The 15,426-nt window shown below is 49.5% G+C and overlaps 3 protein-coding genes across 4 annotated transcripts in view; 1 reads left to right on the top strand and 2 right to left on the bottom strand.

Moving 5' to 3' along the window:
- LOC115483858 (zinc finger protein 629-like) overlaps positions 1-15,426 on the bottom strand; it is a 229,171-nt gene that overhangs the window by 117,816 nt on the left and 95,929 nt on the right. The gene's annotated exons all lie outside the window — the stretch shown is intronic.
- LOC115484925 (zinc finger protein 208-like) overlaps positions 1-15,426 on the top strand; it is a 513,901-nt gene that overhangs the window by 426,719 nt on the left and 71,756 nt on the right.
- LOC115485384 (olfactory receptor 14J1-like) overlaps positions 1-15,426 on the bottom strand; it is a 78,649-nt gene that overhangs the window by 59,062 nt on the left and 4,161 nt on the right. The window lies entirely within an intron of this gene.

Genomic DNA, 15,426 nt, shown 5'->3' with positions numbered 1-15,426 from the left:
AGCACAAAGCTGTTGCCCATTTCTGTTCATTGCTAGCTACTGATGGTGGATGGAACCTCAGCCTCCACTTGGAGGCTGCTGATTGTATTTTCCTACTACTCCAGAGGCCTCGTTCTTTCGTGCGCTTGTCAGTTCAGCACACTCACTGAAAAGGCTCATAAATATTTATGTGAACTTCCTGAAAACGAAAAGCCCCTGTGAATAAATTGACTTTTCAAATTCCTTTTGTGCGTTACTTAGACAGATGCCGAAGTGTATTCATGTGGATATACTAATATGAAAGATAACCATGAGGCGAACTGATAATATCCTTCTGTGTCCAGTTAATCAGTTCCTGATATAATTGCCTATCACAATATCCAATTGATATTGACCCTGAGACACCTTCTAAATCAGTTTGATCGATATGAAATGACGACCCGTTATGGCTGACAGTCAATAACATTTTGCTTGCAACCTCTCCCGACCATTTCGCTAATCCAACACCTGGCACTCCTATGGATCAGGAATGGGTATTTGTGGGATTCTTCCCCTGTCCTCAGCACCGGTTGGGCAGCAGAGTGTTAGGTCACAGGAATGGGGTGCCCAGATAGGTTGGGTGAATCACCATCCCTGGAGGTGTTTAAGCAAAGACTGGAAGTGGCACTCAGTGCCATGGTCTTGTGACAGGTGTTGGTTGGGTCCCAGGGTGGACTTGATGCTTTCCAAGGTCTTTTCCAGCCTGACTGATTCTCTGATGATTGTGACACTGCAGGGCCCTGGGGAAGCAAGAGGCCATTGTGACACTGCAGGGCCTGGTGGCACTAAGAGGACCATGGTGACACTGTGTATGACATGGCAGCACAGAGCCAAGGGGCCATGGTGACACTGTGGGGCTGAAGGGAAGCAAGGAGTCCATGGTGACAGTCTGGGTCCTGGTGGAACCACAGAGGCCACTGTGGCCCTGCAGGGCCTTGTGGAACCAAGGGGCCATTGTGTCACTGCAGAACCAAGGAGACCCTTGGGAGAGCCTGGGGACAATGGAATCAAGGGGCCATTGCTCCATTGCAAGGACTCTGGGAACTGAGGGAACAATTGTGACACTGTGGTGCCCCATGGAACCACGGGTCCCTGGTGACACTGCAGGATCTTGTGTCACCAGAGCTTCTTTGTGACACTGCAGCACCAAGGAATTCCTTGTGGCACTCTGAGGCCTTCTGGAAATGAGAGGCCACTGAGACCCTGCAGAGCATTGTGGAACCATGCAGAGCATTGTGACAGAGCAGGACCTGGTGTCATGATGGGGACATTGTGACACTGCAGGGCCACATGGAACCAAGGGGCCAGTGCTGCTCCTCACGGACTCATGGAATGAAGGAAACCTGTTTGACACTGATGTGGCCTTGGGACCAAGAGGCCATTGTGACACTGTGGAACCAAGGAGAGCATTGCTGCACTGCCAGACCTCATGGAACCAAGGATCCACTGTGATACGACAGGGCCTTGGAGGACAAAGTGCCATTGTGACACTGTGGGGACCAAGGATCCAAAGGACTTTGTGATACCAAGGGATCTCATGGAACCAAAGGGACACTGTGAAACTGGGAGGCCTCATGGAATCCTGGAGACCATTGAGACAATCTGGGGCCTCATAGAACCATGGTGTCACCAAGTTTGCTGGGGGTGTTAATCTGCTGGAGGGTAGGAGGGCTCTGCACAGCACCCTGGACAGGCTGGATCCAGGGCCCAAATCCAACAAGTCCATGTGCCAGGTCCTGCACTTTGGCCACAACAACCCCTGCACCCCTGCAGCACTACAGGCTGGGGACAGAGTGGCTGGACAGCAGCCAGGCAGAAAGGGACCTGCAGGGACTGATGGACAGCAGGCTGGACATGAGCCAGCAGTGTGCCCAGGTGGCCAAGAAGGCCAATGGCTCCTGGCCTGGATCAGGAATGGTGTGGCCAGCAGGAGCAGGGCAGTGATTCTTCCAATGTGCTGGCCACTGGTTGGGTAGCACCTCGAGTGCTGTGTCCAGTTCTGGGCTCCACAATTTAGGAAGGACATGGAAGGACTGGAGCATGTCCAGAGAAGGGCAACAAGGCTGGGGAAGGGTCTGAAACACAAGTCTTGTCAGTAGGGGCTGAGGGAGCTGGGGTTGTTTATCCTGGAATAGAGAAGGCTCAGGGAAGACAAGGCAGTGTCATGGCACAAGTTGGACTTGATGATCTCCAAAGTATTTTCCAACCTTGCTGATTCTGGGATTCTCTGAAACCACCCTAGGAGCAGTTGCAGGATGAGCCCTGGGCCTCCTCTTCAGAAGCTCCAGCAGCCCGGGTCCCTCAGCTTCTCCTGCCAGCCCCAAAGCCCATCCTGTCAGTCCTGCAGAGCCTCTGCAGCTCCTCCTCATTGCCCAGAACAGGGAGCCCCAGAGCCAGACACAGCAGCCCAGATGTGCCCCCCTGGCCTGTGGTGCCTCTGGCAGGAGGCACTGCAGGAGCCTGCAAACAATTCCTGCAGCACTTGTAGGATGATCCTGCTCCCCAAGGGACGTTTCCATGGTGCCAAGTCAGGAACTGCAATGGGGAGTGAGGCCAGAGAGGAAAAGGCAAACAAGGATGGGCTGTTTGCAGGGGAGGAGACGGAGGGGGAAATAGAAAGAAATCTGCAGCAGTAAGAATAAAGAAAGCAAAGGTGAAGGAAAGAAAATGCTCAGGGCTGTTTGGGGGTGGCTGCCAGGCAGCCCTGGCTCTGAGCAACAGCGTCTGCAGTGGGACAGGAAACTCCCAGCTGATGGGAACAAACTTTCTGGCTGACTGCAGAGGCCAGGACAAAGCTGAGTGGATTCCCTGGTGTCCCCCAGCCCTTGCTGGCCCCAGGGGCTGATGGCATTTGTGCTCCCTCAGGTTCATGTCCCCACACCAACAGCATGGGGGTGCTCCCCCTGCTCTGTGCAATGCAAACAGGGGCTCCTGATCCAGTTCTGCTGTGTCTGTGCCTGCAAGGATGGGGCACCTGTGTGAGCTGGGGGAGAGGCCAGGGCTGCAGAGGGGGGATGTTGTTGGCAGCTCCATGAGGACACTCTGGGACACTGCCCTGGGCTGTCCAGCACACTGGGGATGGATCAGCCCCTGCTCTGCTGCTCCTTCCCATCTCCCCCAGGGCCCTTGCAGAGCCCCAGCCATGCTGTTTGCCCCCAGCCTGCCCACAGCCACCCTGGGGCTACTCACGGGTGTTTTCTGTGCTGAGCCTTGGCCTGGCCGTGTTCTTGAGAAAGCCTGGGCAAGGAGCCTGGAGCCCCCAGGCCCTGGCCTGAGGTGTCAGCGCTGCCCCAGCAGTGCCCATGGCCTGTCCCTGCTGCAGCCCTGGCACTGCCACCCCCAGGGCTGTGCCCGGCCCCGAGAGCACTCAGGCCCTACAGCAACACCAGGGCCACCAGGGCAGTGGGGCAGGACCACGGGAGCAGCACTGGCAAAACCAAGTGCTGCTGCTGCTGGGCACAGCTGCTGTGCCAGCACTGATCTGCCCCAGCTCTGCCCACAGACATTGCTGCTGCAGCTCAAGAGAAGGGAACAAAAGGGCATCTCTGGAGAAAATCTTGCTGGGAGATTCTTTAGTTCCTTTAAAGCCACTGAGAGCACAGCCCCTCATTGACACAGTCTGTGGCCACAGGGAAGGTGGAGCGAAACAAATGAGAAATGGCAGAAACAATGACATTTCTTTGTGGACAATGCTAAAAAACTAAAACAAGGAGAAAAACACCTCACAAGCAAGCCAAAAGAAAGTATCAATGATGACTTTTATTACAAGTGATTTGCTTAAATTGTCCATCAGTTTAATGTTCCTGAAAGCATCCAGCCATCAGTCTCCAGATTGCAGCCTTTAGTTCCTGGTTCCTCAGGCTGTAGATGAGGGGGTTCAGGGCTGGAGGCACCAGCGAGTACAGAACTGACAGAGCCAGATCCAGGGATGGGGAATACATGGAGGGGGGCTTCAGGTGAGCAAATGCTGCAATGCTGACAAACAGAGAAACAACAGCCAGGTGAGGGAGGCAGGTGGAAAAGGCTTTGCGCTGTCCGGGCTCAGAGGGGATCATCAGCACAACCCTGAAGATCTGCACATAGGAGAAAACAATGAACATAAAACAACCAAGTACCAAACACGTACTGACTGCAATGAGCCCCAGTTCCTTGAGGCTGATATGTGAGCAGGAGAGCTTGAGGATCTGGGGAATTTCACAGAAGAACTGGCCCAGGGCTTTGCCATGGCACAGGGGCAGGGAAAATGTATTGGCCGTGTGCAGCAGTGAATAGACAAAGGCACTGGCCCAGGCAGCTGCTGCCATGTGGGCACAAGCTCTGCTGCCCAGGAGGGTCCCGTAGTGCAGGGGTTTGCAGATGGACACGTAGCGGTCGTAGCACATGATGGTCAGGAGGGAAAACTCTGCTGAGAGGAAAAATAGAAAGAAAAAGAGCTGAGCAGCACATCCTGTGTAGGAGATGGTCCTGGTGTCCCAGAGGGAATTGTGCATGGCTTTGGGGACAGTGGTGCAGATGCAGCCCAGGTCTCTGAGGGCCAGGTTGAGCAGGAAGAAGAACATGGGCGTGTGCAGGTGGTGGCCGCAGGCTACGGCGCTGATGATGAGGCCGTTGCCCGGGAGGGCAGCCAGGGAGATGCCCAGCAAGAGGCAGAAGTGCAGGAGCTGCAGCTGCCGCCTGTCTGCCAATGCCAGCAGGAGGAAGTGGCTGATGGAGCTGCTGTTGGACATTTGCTGGGGCTGAGCATGGGGACCTGTTATAGGAGAAAAGGACAGTGAAGGTTAGAGGAGATACCAGTAAGGAAAAGCAAAGCCATTTCCTATACACCCTCATCTATAACACAGACAGAAATGCTTCTGTGTTTAAGATTTCAGAGGTTTTCTTTTTAAGCTCCCCCCATGTCTCTTCTGGTGTTCTTGATTTTCATATACTCTCAGCATTCTTTCTGCACTCAGGGAGAACAAAGAAAGTTCTGTGATTTTAATGTCATGAGTGGAGAGAGAGGGGAGATGGTCTGTCATTCTGACCTGTTCAGAGTTTATCTGGGCTTTAGTCTTTCTCAGGTGGAGAGTGATCACCTTGCCATGCTTTCCCTAAAGAGTAACCAGGTACTGCTGAAAGAAAACGGATCCACCACAGCCCAGCTCCACATTTTTATCCAAGGACTCATCTTGCTCATTTCACCAACCCAGCAGCATTGTCAGTGTCACAACACCTCTGCCTTTCCCCATCAATCTTAGAACTCAGATTTGCTCTAGGACAGGTTTGCATCCTGAATTGAATCTCCCAGCTTGGACTGAAATCTCAGGGAGACTTCCAAGTGTCCTTAGGATGGCATTGGATGAAGGGAGATACAGCTCCTTCCCTGGCTGCACTGACAGCATTGCCCAGAGCTGGGCACTGGGGACAGCATCACCCTGAGCCAGCTGTGCCCCCTGCCAGAGCCCCCAGGGCCGGGCAGCTGCTCCCAGCCCTGTGTCCTGCAGAGGGAACTGGGCCCGGGGCTGCAGAGCTGCCCCACGGCTCTGCTGCAGCTCTGCCTGCACAGGAGGGGCTGCACGCCTTGGAGCCCCAGCCCTGAGGGCAGAGGCTTGGCTGGAGGGAAAGGAGGGAGGGGACTTGTTCAGAGGGGGGGGTTGCGCTTCAGGGCATCCTGTGCAGATCTCTAAACTCTCCTTGCCACAGCAGTTCTGGGTTTTGTTTTCTCTCACTGCCTGATCATTCTCTGCTTCCTGGAGATTTTCCTCCTGCAGGTGTTTCCCTGTGCCTGATCTCACCCTGCCAGCACTCACAGACCCCAAATCTCTGTGCACTCTCCTTGGCCTGACAGAACCCTGCCTGTTTGTAGGCACTGGCTGGGGGCAGGTTCTGTTTGCAGCTTGCAGAAAGGACAGCTCAGACTGAGCCTGATGGCTCCAGCACAGGTGATGCTGGTGCTGTCCATGGGCAGAGTGGCTGAAAGAACATTAGGGATCTCCTGTGTAACTACTGATCACTAAAAGAACAGTTTAGATGTCTCAAGCTCTTGTTAGAATTATTAACTATAAATTAAATTAACCTTTAATATTTATCCCCCCTCCCTGCAATTATGCAGTAGTAGGAAACTGAATGCAAAGTCTTAGGAAATCTCCAAATTTTTATCAAAATCCTTGTCTTGGAAATATTCTATGACTAAGCAGAAGCCCTCAGCATGTCAGAGCTTCATGAGCATTTCACCTGTCCCTGAACCATAAATACTCAGAATTGTACTCACAGAGTCTGTAGGCATTGGGATGTTCCAGCTTTAGGAGATGGCTCCAGGAGCTGCAGCTGCATTGTCCTGCAGCCAGAGGTTCCTGTGCCAAGGGCTGGCAGTGATTGTGCCCCAGGCACTTCTCAGCACCTTCCCAGCCCTGACTGATTGAAGCTCTCTGTGCCTCTGTGCTGTGCCCGGGGTGGCTGCAGGCAGTGCCCCAGCCCTGCTGGGCTGGCAGAAGAGCTGCTCATCAAGAGAAATGTGCTTTTGAAGCTCTTCTTGGTTACCAGGAGCTGCCTCTGTGCCAGGAGCCCAGCCCAGCTCAGCAGCACAGACACAGCACAAGGACTTTAATGAGCCTCTGGGGCTTTGTGCTCAGGCCCTGAACATCAGTCCCTGAGAGGGAGCTGAAGAAACCTCTCCAGAACTCCAAGTCAGAATCCAACTCCAAAGTTTCTTTCACTTTTAATGGGTCCCACTGAGGGACACCACTGAGAAAGTGTCCCCAGGCCCCAGGCAGAGCAGAGAACTGGAGGCAGTGATGACAGGTGGGGACAAAGAGAAGCCAAGTCTTGGTGCCCTGGGGCACAGCAGGGTCTGTGCCACCAAGGGCTGGGAGGAGACACCTTGTCCTGAGGCACTGGGGCCTCCTGGCACAGCCCCAGCCAGGCTGGGCACTGTCAGCCCCTTGTCCTGCCCTCAGCATCCCCCCCTAGCCCACATCCCAGTGGCCTCAAGGATCTGCTGGAAGGAGTCCCTGGGGAGCCTTGCTCAGCAATGGCCCTGGGGGCTCCTCAATGCTCCCAGGACTGCAGGTTTTTCAAAGGACTTTGGGTTTGGCTTTTGCCTTGGAGTTACTGAGAGGTTTGTGCAATCATGGCCCCAATTATCTGCTGTAATTAGTCCCTGGAGAGGCTTTGTCAGTAACAACACTCAGTGGGGCTCATTAATGCTTCAAGGTACTTCAGTTATTTTCAGGTACTTGGCGTTTGCCTTTTGATAAAGACTCTGTGAGAGGTTTGTGCAATCATGGCCCCAATTATCTGCTTTAATGAGTCCCTTGAGAGCTTTGTACTGACACTCAGTGGGGTCATTAATACTTTGAGATACTCAAGATTTTTTAAGGTACTTTGGATTTTCCTTTCCATACTGAGTCTCTGAGACATTTTTGAGCTATCCTGGCCTCCAGTTCTTTCCTCCAAGGAGTCCATGAGGAGCCTGTGTTGGGGATGGACCTCACTGATACCCATTAACACTTAGAGACACTTTGGGTGCTTCCTCTGACTTTGACTCCTGGAAAGGTTTGTGCAATCTCCTCTCACGCCCTGTAGTTCCAGGGCTCAGCTCTAAACGCTCCACGGGGCTCATTAGGATCAAGGAAGTCCTGACAAACCATGGCTCTTCCTTGATTTCCCTCTGCTCTTGTGCAGTTCTTAAGAAAGTTTTCCTTTAACCGTTATGGAGAAATATTTCAAACGGCTTCTGAGAAATATGTATTCCTATCTTAAAGGGGGTCTTTTATTCCTGTTCTCTTTAGAGCAGATGTGATTGCAGCCCTTTGTGTTTGATATTGATCCAGGGACTCTTCTACGTAGGTCTGGCCAGGTCAGAGAAGTTTTACCTTGAGAGCTGAACTAGTGTGGACAACGTTGCCCCACATTTCCCAACCACACGTGAGAAACGATTTTTACTTTCAACAATTGAAATGGTTTATTAAGACCTTATCAAAACACAACGGAAGATTGAAAAAAGAAAAGAACACATCATCAGGAGCAAAGGATTCAGTCAACATGTGCTCATGTACAAAATGGATGTTCTGTAAGGTCTTATCAATCGACTCCTTCTTCACTGTCCAGTGGTGGAGATCACTTTCTTACACCTTGATTGGAGGTCAGGTGCTGCCATAGTAACAAGCCAACCCTCCCAAATGCCCCAACTACTGAGGCCACCCTGTAGTAACAATGCAAGGGGAAGGGGAAGGATAACTATACATCTACAAAACTTCTCTTAACATGTATTTAATATTCACCCCTTAATTGTGAGAGTCAACCATAGAATTACTCATCTATAACAACCCCCCTTTTCTTTTTCTATAAGTCATTTTGCTCGAACAATTAAGTAAAAACTTTTTCTCTTTCTTGAATGAGTCATACCAGCATCTGTTGATGTGGGCAAGGACAGTGGGAACAGGAGAAAAAAATCTCAGGTTTTCCTTAGACACACTTATTTGGAATGGACAAAAGGGCATCACAGAGGTCCAGTATGGCTTTGATTTCCACCTACCGTGCCTGTGTGGCTGCTACCCATATTCAGTGTATCTTAGGGGTGAGTACAGAGGCCAACTCGGTCCTGCCCTCCAGTCCCTGTTGAATTAAAAGACAACTGAGGAATGACAGAGGTCTGGTCTGGCCTTTTGTCCCTACCTTACCATGCCTATGGGGTTGCTACCCACAGCAGGGCTATGGAGCCTTCTTGGTAGAGAACAAAAGGGGCCAGCCTGGTCTTGCCCTTTTCCCTTTGTCTTATTATTTTGAAGAAGCTGTCCCATTACCTTTTACAGTCCCTTGTGTACTTCCCCTCAACAGATGCTGGTAATTCTCACCCATTAAAACAGGAAGACAGTTCTCAAGCTGCTTGGTGGAGGCTTGACTCTACTTTTTGGGGGTCTTGGTGTTTTTCTGGTTGTCTTTCAGTCTCTGCTTGAGAGTCAATCTCGTTTCACCCAGCCTGGATGTTATAGTCCATTCTTTGGGTTCTTCTACTGGGCCTTTGACTCTGTTGGCATGAGTCCATCCCTGCTCTGCAGTTCACACGGCCGATTCGGTGGTGAGCAGTACCTGGAAGGGACCTTCCCACTGAGGAGTCAGAGGCTGATCTCTCTATAACTTAATCATCACCCAATTCCAGGGATAATATTATGGATTCTGAAATCCAAGGTGGTCATTTGAGGAATTGCCCCTTTATGTCTTAGCCCTTCTAAGGTTTGTGCTATAGACGTAAGATATTTCTTGGCATTGGCTTGCCCTTCCTCAAAGGTGGCAACCCTATGGGGAGAGGTCAGGAAGGGTAACACAAACATCATTTCATAGGGTGACACCCCCAGATCTGACTGGGGTTGGATTCTAATTTTTAATAATGCCAAAGGGGGACATTTTATCCATGACATTTGGGTTTCCATCATCAGCTTAACTAGAGCTCTTTTCAAAGTTTGATTGATTCTCTCAACACGATGGGAACTCTGTGGATGCCTTGGAATGGGTAATTCCCATTTTACTCCCAGGGCCTGAACAACTTTCTGCAATATCTTAGATGAGATACGAGTTCCTCGGTCTGAATCAATCTTGTTTGCCATCACATATTGGGGAATGATTGATTCTAGAAGTGTTTTACTCACAACATTGGCATTGGTTTTCACAGTGGGTACCACCTCTACCCAATGAGTCACGTGATCGACTATCTCTGGCAAAAATTTCCACTGTTGTACCTGGGGAAGCTTGGAAAAGTTGTCTTGGATGTTTTGAAAGGGCCTTAAGGCTAATTCTCGCCCTTCTCCGAGTGTTTTCCTCATTATTTTCTTATTCACCTGTTGACATGTCATACACTGTTTTGTTACTTGCTTGGCTATTCTGAAAATTCCTATGCAGCCCCAATCCCTTAGAAATTGATCACTCTGTGCTTGTGTACCCCAATGTGCTGTTCCATGTTTGCCTTCTAGCATTTTATTGGCAAAGGGTTTATTCAACATTTGCCTCCCATCTGCTAATCTCCATTCCCTTTGTTATCTTTCTTGGCTCCTATTTTAAGGAGTTCTTCCTCTTCTGTCCCACTGAATATGGGGATTGCTTGCATTTCTCTCATGGAGGTTAATACTATTATTAGCTTTTCTGTCTCTGATTCAGTTGCATTTTTACCTTCTAAATCAGCTAATTTTCTTTCCTTAGCACCCTATGTCTAACATACACCACTGCTCTTCTGGTAATTATAAGGTTTGTAACTCTTCTAAAAGAAATTTTTGTGAATCAGTCCCTTTCCCTTTGAATTCAATAGCCCCCTCTCTTCCCAAATTTTTCCAGAGGTATGCACTACTCCAAAAGCCAACTTCCAGTCTGTATCTATTGTTCCCCTTTTCTGTGCTAATATTTCCAAAGCTCTTTTTAGGGCATACAACTCACATGCCTGGGCTGACCAGTTGGAAGGTAACTTGCTCTTTCCTGTGGCTACCAACCCTTCATGCACTAGAGCATACCCCGATACCCTGTGCCCCTTTGTTACTTGTAAAGATCCATTGATGTACAATCATTTTCTACCTTGGAGTGGTTGATCTGTTGGATCCTCTCTTACTTTAGTTTGATAGTTTATAACCTCTTGGCAATTATGTATTAGTGCCCCATCTGGTTCTCCATACAAAAACTGGGCAGGGTTGAGTTGGTTACTCACAATTAGCTCTAAACCATTCTCTATTAAGATGGCTCCATACTTTAGCACTCGGGAATCAGTGAGCCATTTCCCAGCCTTTTAGCTCAGGATACTCCTTACTGAGTTTGGGATATATATCTTCAATTTTCCCCTAAATGTTAATTTTTTGCTTTCTGCTATGAGTAGGGCAGTCACTGCCACAGCCTGAATGCAGGTTGGCCATCCCCAGCTGACAGGGTCTAGGAATTTTGATAAATAGGCCACTGATATCCTGGATCCTTCCCAGTCCTGGGCTAACACTTCACGTGTTACCCCTTTTCCTATAGCCACAAGCAGATAGAAGGGTTTGTCTAAGGCAGGAAGATTCCGTGCTGGGTCACTGACTAATTTTTGCTTTACAGCCTCAAACTTTTGTTCATCATCTTTTTCCCACCTAATCTCTTCTTCTACTAGCTTTTCATACAAGAACTGGATGGCCTGCATGTATCCTTCAATCCATAGCCTACAATATCCCAAGAAGCCTAAAAACCTTCTGACTTCCCTCTTCGTTTTTGGCCCTGGGAGTGAGACTATCCCTGTAATTCTCTCAGCAGGGAGCCACCAGCTCCCCTGAACAATCACATGTCCTAGGTAATTTACTTCCCTCTCTACAAATTGGAGTTTCCCTTTTGATACCCAAAGTCCTTGGTCCCCCAGAAAATTTAGCAACACTATGGTGGATTCCCAAACTTGTTTTTCTTCCTGTCCTGATATAAACAAATAATTACTCCTTGGATGAGCTTTATCTCAGGTTTAATGGAGAAGAGTTGTACTACTTCTCCTAACGTTTGACCAGACAGGTCTGAGGATTTGGAAAACCCTTGGCGTAACCCAGTCCAGTGAAGCTGTTGCTTCCTCCCGGAATCAGGGTCTGCCCATTCAAGGGTAAATATATTCCTGCTTTTCTCTGGCACTGGGCACACCCAAAAAGCATCTTTTAGGTCTATCACACTGAACCACTGGGATGTTACTCAGTAGTGTATAGGGATAAGGCACCACTGGGTACCGATTCACTGTTCTTTTGTTCAATTCTCTCAAATCTTGAACAAGCCTCTAAGTCCCAGCTCACTTCTTTCCTGGTAATATGGGTGTATTATGGGGAGACATACATGGCTCTAAGGTCCTGTCCTCAAGCAGGTGCTGGATCACTGGCCGTAGTCCTTGTCTCCCCTCCAGGGAGAGTGGAGGTTGTCATACCCAAACTGGATGGTTTTCATTAACTATTTTTATTACTAGAGGTTTGATGTTTAATTTACATCCGTTTTTTAGTTTTGCCCACATCATCTCATAAATTTTCTCCTCATTTTCTTCCCTTAATTGGAGAAGCTTAACTACCATCTTCCCTTTCTCTGGGAGCACTCCATCCTAATAAATTTCACCCTGCATTTGGAACTAACAGAACATCCCCAATTCCAATTTTATTTGTTCCTTCAAACTTTATTGGCGTTATAACTGAGGCTTTGAACCTTTCCCCTTGCCTTGGTTTGAAAAGACAGGTGTCTGCTAATGAAGCCAGGAGCCACCCCTGAAATGGAAAATGTAAACCCCTCCCTCCAAATTGTTATAATTTTGAAATTGAGGGAGCTCTTAGGCACAGATATGGGAGCAGGAATAACAGTTCTTTATTAGGGAAGAAAATAAAAATAAAAGAAACAATGCAGTAATACAAAACAGCACTGACAGAGTCAGAATATGACCGGACACCCTGTGGGTCAGGGTGTTGGTAGCAGTGCAATTGAAATGGAGGCTGCAGTGCTCCTGCAGTCTTCCTGCAGACAGGTGTGGTTCTGTTGGAGCAGTGATCCTGTAGAAGGGTGCAGTCTTCCTCTGAAGGTCTAGTGGTGGTACAGATGGGCCTGGTCTTCCTCTGGGAATCCAGTGGAAAGGCTGCTCCTCCTCTGGGAATCTAGTGGAAAGGCTGTTCGGGTGTCCCAAAATCTCAGATTCTATCCAGGTAGGAATGCTTGGCTCCTCCCTCTGGGCAGATCATCTCACAATGGGATGATGTAACTGTTATCAGTCATGCAGTGATATTCATTAGCCCATTAACAGCAGATGTCTCCCCGGAGGGAGGATTGGTGTGGAAGAGATAAAGAAAAACTGCCCAGTTCATGCCACACCTCTAACAGATGGCAAATAGAACACACATATTGCCTTGCAATCTAGGACATTATCTACCCCTTATTCTATTTCCATCTGCATCACAATGAACCCTTACACACCGTTCTCACTTAAGACCAGGTTTCCCTGTGGTACACAACGGCTTTCTCCATCTTTCTGCATTACCCACCAAGTGTAACCAGGTCCTTGAGCAAAAACAATTCCACAGATGGGTTTGTCTTTGCCTGAGGTGGGATTAATCCAAACAGTCTTTCCTAAAATACCTTTCATGTGTACAACAGGGACTTTATCTCCAAGGGTTCAGACTGGGCAGGACCAGCTCGATTGATGGACCCTCAGGTTTTGACCATCCAGGTGACTTTTGCTAAGTTCATTTCCCAAGTTCTAAAGTGTCCAAGTGTCCCCAAGTGCGTTCAGGGTAGTCCTAAGCAGTCCATTGCCCCGTTCAACTTTCCCAGCAGCTGGTGAGTGATAAGGGATATGATAGATCCATTCAATACCATGTTCCCTGGCCCAGGTGTTGATAAGGCTGTTGTTGAAATGGGTCCCGTTGTTTGATTCGGTTTTCTCAGGGGTTCCATGTATCCACAGGACCTGCTTTTCCAGGCCCAAGATGGTGTTCCAGGCAGTGCTGTGAGGCACAGGTTGGTTTCCAACCATCCTGTGGTGGCTTCTACCATGGTCAGCACGTGGCTCTTGCCTTGGCATGTCTGGAGCAGTGTGATGTAGTCAATCTGCCAGGCCTCCCCATACTTGTACTTGGACCACCACCCACCATACCACAGGGGCTTCACTCGCTTGGCCTGTTTGATGGCAGCACACATCTCACAGTCATGGATAACCTGAGAAATACTGTCCATGGTTAAATCCAGCCCTCGGTCTCGTGCCCACTTATAGGTGGCATCTCTGCTTTTATGACCTGAGGCATCCTGGGCCCATTGAGCTAGGAACAGCTTCCCCTTGATTTGCCAATTTTAGTCTATCTTTGACACCTCTATTTTTTCTGCCTGATTTACCTGTTCATTGTTTCATTGTTGCTCATTATCCCGACTCTTGGGGACATGGGCATCTACATGGCGGACCTTCACAGGTAGCTTTCCAAACAAGTGGCAATGTCTTTCCATTCATCAGCAGCCCTGACTGGTTTTCCCCTATGCTGCCAGCTGGCTTTTTTCACTTTCCAGCCAGCCCCACAGAGCATTGGCTACCATCCACAAATCAGTGTAAAGGTAGAGCTTTGGCCATTTCTCTCTCTCAGCAATGTCCAGGGCCAGCTTGAGTTCAGCAAGTTGACTTGATCCACCTTCTCCTTCGGTAGCTTGTGCAACCTGTCATGTGGGGTCCATACAGCTGCTTTCCACTTCTGGTTCATCCCTACAATGTGACAGGAACCGTCCGTGTAAAGAGGATAGCGTGTTTCCTCTGGTGGCAGCTGGTTATATGGAGGGGCCTCTTCACCCCGTGTCACTGGTTCTGGTTCTTCATCTGTGACATCAAAATTTTCACCTTTGGGCCAATTCGTAATTACCTCCAAAATCCCAGGGCAATTCAGTTTACCTATACAGGCGCGTTGAGTGATAAGAGCAATCCACTTCCTCCATGTAGCACTGGTGCCGTGGTGAGTGGAAAGAACCTTGCCTTTGAACATCCACCCCAGCACTGGCAGTTAGGTTGCCTGGAGGAGTTTTGCTTCCATGCCAATCACCTCTGAGGCAGCTTGGACTCCCTCATAGGCAGCCAAGATTTTTTTCTCAGTTGGAGTATAGTTGGCTTCAGACCCTCTGTAGCTTCGACTCTAAAACCCAGTGGTCAACCCCGAGTCTCCCCAGGCACCTTCTGCCAAAGGCTCCAGGACAAGCCATGGTTCCCGGCTGCAGAGTAGAGCATGTTCTTCACATCTGGTCCTGTCCTGACTGGGCCAAGGGCAACTGCATGAGCGATCTCCTGCTTGACCTGGGCAAAAGCTTGTTGTTGCTCAGGGTCCCAGAGGAAATGGTTCTTCTTGTGGGTGACCAGGTAAAGAGGGCTCACGATCTGACTGTATTCGGGAATGCGCATTCTCCAAAAGCCTATGGCCCCTAGTAAAGCTTGTGTTTCCTTCTTATTGGTGGGTGGAGACCTAGCTGTGATCTTGTTAATGACATCTGTAGGGATCTGACGCCGTCCATCTGGCCACTTCACTCCTAGGAACTGAATCTCACAAGCTGGTCCCTTTACTTTGCTCTTTTTAATGGTGAAACCAGCTCGCAGGAGGATTTGGATGATTTTCTGTCCTTTCTCAAACACTTCTGTGGCTGTGTTCCCCCACACAAGGATGTCATCAATATACTGGAGGTGTTCTGGAGCCTCACCCTTTTCCAGTGCAGTCTGGATCAGTCCATGGCAGATGGTGGGGCTGTGCTTCCACCCCTGGGGCAGTCGGTTCCAAGTGTACTGCACGCCTCTCCAGGAGAAAGCAAACTGAGGCCTGCATTCTGCAGGGGTGTACCCTCTCTCTAGCTGGGGAACATTGGGCTCTGACTTTGGGGCCTGTGACTCACACTGGTGCAATGTGGGAACTGTTCCTCCTCACCTCCTCCCTCATCTCCGCTCTGAGTTCT

The sequence above is a fragment of the Serinus canaria genome, chromosome 25, assembly GCF_022539315.1.
Source record: "Serinus canaria isolate serCan28SL12 chromosome 25, serCan2020, whole genome shotgun sequence".
In the NCBI taxonomy this organism is placed as follows: domain Eukaryota; kingdom Metazoa; phylum Chordata; class Aves; order Passeriformes; family Fringillidae; genus Serinus; species Serinus canaria.
Note: the sequence above shows the minus strand (reverse complement) of the source record. Positions and strands in the feature narration are given on the sequence as shown.